Source organism: Chenopodium album, chromosome 3 (genome assembly GCF_948465745.1).
Source record: "Chenopodium album chromosome 3, dcCheAlbu1.1, whole genome shotgun sequence".
Classification (NCBI taxonomy): Eukaryota; Viridiplantae; Streptophyta; class Magnoliopsida; order Caryophyllales; family Amaranthaceae; genus Chenopodium; species Chenopodium album.
Genome location: NC_137836.1, coordinates 51,321,970 through 51,327,969, shown reverse-complemented (window position 1 = coordinate 51,327,969; position 6,000 = coordinate 51,321,970). Strand labels below are relative to the sequence as shown.

The 6,000-nt window shown below is 37.7% G+C and overlaps 1 long non-coding RNA gene across 1 annotated transcript; it reads right to left on the bottom strand.

Moving 5' to 3' along the window:
* Positions 1-803: 803 nt before the first annotated feature.
* Positions 804-1,812, bottom strand: LOC145613907 (uncharacterized). The gene is made up of 2 exons (XR_014107025.1): positions 1,567-1,812; positions 804-1,056 (listed from the first exon to the last, which is right to left on the bottom strand). It is a non-coding gene; the product is annotated as an uncharacterized LOC145613907 (long non-coding RNA).
* Between the last annotated feature and the right edge of the window lie 4,188 nt (positions 1,813-6,000).

Below are 6,000 nucleotides of genomic sequence, written 5' to 3'. Positions count from 1 at the left end.
GGGAGGTGGTACAGAATCTTGAACCATCCTTGAGGTACTCTCCCCACAGACGGCGCCAAATGTTTTGGGTGTTTTTGTCCCTCGGGAGAGCTACAACTCAAAGACTAGTTGAGGAGCGCCTGTTGGAGCTCCGCCTCCGACGATCAAGTTAGAACGTGTAGGAGTGAGTAAAAAGTGCGGAAAAAGATAAAGGTGAGATCTTCTCGGATTCCGAGATCAGGAGATTTCTCTGATGTAAGAGATTGTCAGTGATTTTGTAATAATTTTAATCTGTCCCACAAATGGGGGAAATCTCCCTATTTATAGGGTCATTCTGGATAAGTGTGCCCTTACCTAGGTCATTTGACCTAGATTTGGTGGGCAGCCCGCGCTTTTGGCGGCTTTTTGGGAATTGGGCCTTTGAAATCCGTCATTCCTTTTGATGACAGTGGATTCCACGTGTCATTTCGTAAGTGGCGCAATTTAGGCCAATATCAGATGGACACGTGTCCTATTCTCATTGGACCACGTGGCGGGGTAATTTTACCTAAAACACTTATGAAAAAAAATATTTTGCATTTATATAATATTCAGCAAAAAAATTATGGATTTCTTATGTATAAATCCCTGTATAATATGAATTATAAAATACGGAGTATATTAAAAGTACTACCAAATTCAAAGGTTTAAATTAAATTGAAAGTCTACCAAATTCAAAGGTTTCATTGCTACTAACTAGTTTGTTGTGATGTATCTGGAATTGGTAATACAATTAAAAGTAAAACAAAAGCCAAGAAAACAAAATGCACATGCAAACTAAGAAATTAAAGCTCCCAGCAAAATAATTTCATTACTTTGTAATATATACAGTACTATACTTAACAAAAGTCTTGACCTGACATTATATAATCTTATGCTTGAGTAACCTCAGAAAATTATACTTCGTATAGCAAGGGCTGAATTTTTGTGCTTCGCTTTATTTATATAACTTTGAAGACTGTATTCTCTAAAGCTAAGCAACCGAAATTTGCATTATTCTTCATTAGATGATCGATATTTAAATCCGAGTTCAGTGAGCTGCCAATAATTTATAAGCCGGGTTAATCCAACAATAAAATTAGCAATAACAGCTTCACTAACAAACAATAATATTAATGTACCACACAATTAAACAGAAAACTCAATTCAACAAGTGACAACAACACAAAATCACGAAATTGTATATGATGATTTAAAAAGGAAGATAAGAAAAGGAAATTCACAAAAAAAAAAATGGAGGAGAGAAGCCCGTGAATTAAGAGCACGGAAACACTTCAATGAAGAACTCGAAAATCGTTTCAATGGAAAACTAGCGTGGAGAAGGTGACGATGAAGGCAGTAATTTCTGAGCTCTGCAATGAAGGTCCCACCACCCACAACCACCACCTCCACGGCTCTACCGACAACGTCGACACCACTATCACCACTGACGTAATAAGTTATCAAGATTTAAACATATCGACGTAATTAGCCATAAAATCCTTAACAAATACATGAAGATAATCATATAAATGAGTAATTTCTACAATTAGATTGTAGAATACCAACCAAATTAAGTTGATAGTTCGAGAAATTGATACTAGAGGAGATTAGAATCAATACAATTTTTCGATCTATCTTATAAATTAGGATTGAATTTTTTGTTGCTAAAATGAAATGAAAATAGAGTATGTATATGAAAGTTGAGCAATACAACTAGAGGAAGAAAGAGGAGGCGAGTAGAACAAGAAAGAAGTAGGGTTAGGTTTGCGAAAATAACAAAGTAACTGCCCAATTTTTAAAAAGAAAAGAAGGATAAACTATGGGTGGGCTGGCTTTTCGAAATTCACTCAAAAAATACTTAGCGGTTTGTATAAGTGCACTGTTTTACTTTTTTATTAACTTAATAAAAAATTAATTTTTCTGTGTTAATAAGAATAGAGAATGGTTACGAACCTAACCATTCCATATTTATTACTTTACACAATGCCTAATACAGGTAACCGTTCTATATAGTTGTAGAGAACGCTTGTCCTACCCAACCGTTCTATACGTTGCATTTCATTTTCTAGTTTTTGTTGTAGTGAGGGGTGGATCTACTATGCATTTACGGTAGACACTTCCTGTCAAAAAAAAAAAAAAAAAAGGTAGACACTTGCACTCCCCTGGCAAAATATATAAAATTATTTAATGTTGGATATTATTATACTACCTCTGTTAAATGTTATGTACAATTTTAGAGGGGCAAAGATTAGCTAGTATAATACAGTAGGAAGTTATTAAAGAAAGGGGAGAGAGAAATTACTGGGACCACCCCGCTAAAAAAGGATGAGAAAATCTGATTTTATTAGGAGGGAGAGAGAAAATGGGACAACCCCAATTAATTACTCAAATATGATTTTTAAAGTAAGGGAATATTAGTATTTTAAAGTTTTTTTGTTGGTAATATAAATTTAGTGTAGTGGCGCTGGCTAGAAATGCACGATAGCAAACAAGGCTTGATGATTTTGTGTTCGAAACCTCTTGTTAATAGTAAATCCTCTATTTTAAAAATTTGATTTTCTCCTCCATTTAGCCTTATTGTCATATGTTTTTATTGGAGGACTTCAACCCCATATTTCTCAATTCTTCAGCGCTAGTCATCCTTCACTTTATTAACAGCTCATTATTTACATTTACATTTATTTTTTTTCTTTGTTTAGTTGATAATAATTAATTTCTAATTAGTTTAGATCAGATTTCTTCTAGAGAGATATTACTATTTAATATAAAGGAAAATTTTAAAAAACCGTCCAAAAATGTGATCAATTTCTAACTTACCACCCAAAAAATATTTTTTTTTAAAATTACCACCCACTAAATTAATTAGTTGCTAAGATTCCCAACCAATTTGAAATTCCGGTGGGTTTTTGACATGTGGGCCCCAGTTTAGTTACCTTTCTTTTTTTTTTTCTCGACTTCACTCTCTTTCTCATTCAATTCTCCCAACCAACCCTATTCTACAATCAATTTTCTATCCTTTTCTGAGTGAATTCCCCCTTTCTTCATAATTTGTTCAGCATTCTTCAATTCAAAACCCTAAATTCGTCATTAAAACCCTAATTGTACTTGCAGCAGAAAGTAGTCTTGAGTAATTGCTTGTATTGGGGTTGCTTCATTGCGAAAAAGTCGCCATCTTTTGCTGTTTACCGGGGACCAGAAGCTTAGGCGAGGAACCTGGCAACAGTTCAATGCAATGGCGTTGAAAGAGGTAAGCAATTTTGTTCTTTGTGTTTAATGTTGAAGGCTATTGGTTGTTGATGGTATATTTGCAATTATGTGGAAATTTAGGGTTGTTTGTGTATTTGATTGATTTAATTATTAGAGGCCAAGTATTCTAATACTGTAATTGTTGTTGAATTGTTTAATTAGGGATGTACATAGGATAATGAATTGGGTGAATTGTTTACTGCTGCTATGTAGAACACACTTGCATTTTTTGTACATGTGAATTGGGTTGAAAGCGCTTAATATTGCTTTATAAAATGAACAGGTTGCTGCTGATGTTGAATATGTAGCTGTTAAGGTTAGAGTAGGGGGTGTTTAGGAACAAAAAAATTAAGGGGAAGACTTTGTGTGGGTATGAGGGTGGCTTTGAATATTGGAGGTACAAGTGTAAAGTGAGTGAGATGTTTGTGAACTTTGTTAGGGAATCTTGCATTTGGGGGTTTGTGAAGTTAGATATGCATGTGCCAAGGCTGTTCAATGTTTGGCATACGATAAAGGGGAGGACTTAGTCAGCTGGGAAAAAGGAAATTATGAGTGATATTAATGTCCAAGGCTTTCTAAAGACAAATAACAAGGATAAGGTTGTTATAGTGTATTGTACTAGCCCAGAACTCAGTACTGTACAACCCACCCAAAAAAGTAAAGTCAAACCTAAGCCCACTGAAGTAAGGAGGATCCCTAGGTTAAAGCAGGACTTGGCAATTAAAGACAAAGAGGAGGCAGAAAATACCAACAAAGGGGTAGACAGGCCGGGTTGATGAGCATACTAAGGACACCACCAAAAAGAAACTTTTCTTAGACAATGTGAAAGGGAAAAACAGACGGGGTGAAGAGGAAGGTACTTCTGGGGCAAGAGGGAAGAAGGGAAAGGGGAAAGCAAAGGGGAAAAGGAAGAAGAAGTGTAGAAGTGAGGTTGAGTTGGAACCAGACTTTGGATCTGGTTCCTCAAGCTCTGATTGTTCTGGTACTACCATCGAGTGGGAAGTTGGTGAAGAAGAGGGGGAATATGAGGAGGGGGAATTTCAAGATCTAGATGACATTGTAGGCAACATATTAGCAGAAGTGAATGCAAGTTTACAGTGTGGGCAAGATAACAGTGATAAAGAGCTGCTGATCCCTGATTACAACCTTGAGAGTGAACTGTTGAGCAAAGAGGTTACTGTAGAGAGAGAGAGAGAGAGAGTTCACATCTGATTATGAGGAGTTGGATAGCCCTAGAGATTCTGCTGAGGAGCAAGACAATTGTCCAACTTTCAATCCACATATAGACTTCAAAAAACTCATTCATTTGGTCAAAGGTCAGAAGTTCCAGAACAACAAACTTCGGAGGAGAGTGTTAAGGGTTCATTGAGAATACGTATGCGTATTGGTATTTGCACAATGATAGTACCAAAGTCACTATTTAGTGTAGAAGGAGGTGTTAGTGCAAGCGGAATGCTAAGAAGTGTAAGCTACCTAAGTGTACTTTTGTGGGGGGGAGAAGATGCCACTTTAGGGTAGTTGCAAGGAGGTCTGTGAACCAAGATTATTGGAGGATTAAGAGTCTTAATTTGAAGCACAAGTGTTTAAGAGTTAGAAGCAATTTAAATCTAACTGCTGAATTTTTAGATGAGAAATACCTTGATGATTGGAGAAGTGATCCAGGCTGGAAAATAAAAAGCTTCAGGAGGAGGGTTTTAGGTGATACTGGCATTGAAATTAATACAACAAGGCTTGGATGGCTAGGGCTAGGGCCAAGCTGATGATATATGGATCAGCAGCAGAGCAATATGCAAGAGTGTGGGATTGTGGGAAGGCTGTCATAAAGTATAGCTCTGGTACTGTATGCAATGTTGTAGTAGAAGGAATTGACCAGCCCGAGCCTCTTTAATTCTTGAGAATGTTCACTTGCCTTGCACCTATGGAAAGAGGTTTTCTGTCAGGCTGCAGACCAATTATTGGACTTGATGGGTGCTGTTTTGGGTAATTTTACCCATGCCACGTGGATCAATCATACCTCGACACGTGTCATAACCTGGTTGGTCCAAATTGGACCAATCTCTATTTGACACGTGTCCTTCTTATAACTCGGAAAAAAGGCGGCCTTTAATGGCCCAAATTCCGAGAAACCGTAATTCGGTGTAGCTTAGAATAATTAGGTTAGAGTGACCTAATCAAGGGCACAATTACCAATGACCCTATAAATAGGGAGATTTCCCCCATTTTCGAGGCATCTACAATTATTACAACATACCCTACATTCTCTTACATCAGAGAATCACCTGACATCGGAATCCGAGAAGATCTCATCTCTTTTTCCACGCTTTGATCTCATCTCTTTTTCCACACTTTCTCCTGTTTATATTCAAGTACTAACTTGATCATCGGAGGCGGAGCTCCAACCACCCGGAGTCTCTATTTTTTTGCGGGTACAGGTTGCGCACAGCTAATCTTTGAGCTGTAACTCTCCCGAGGGACAAAAACACCCAAAACATTTGGCGCCGTCTGTTGGGAGAGTACCTCAAGGATGGTTAAAGAGTCTAAACCACCTCCTGATCACCCGGTTAATCAGAAGGAGGTTTTTACTGATCATGAGGATGATGATCCTCAGGTTGAAACCTAAATAGCCAAAGATGGCTCTCTGATCACTAAGTGCATTCATCCCAGAGATACTCTGGAACGGGGTGCAAGCCAGGTGGGTACAAGTAGGCCCCTGGCCAGCCAGAAAGGGAAACCCACACGGAAAACGGATCTGCC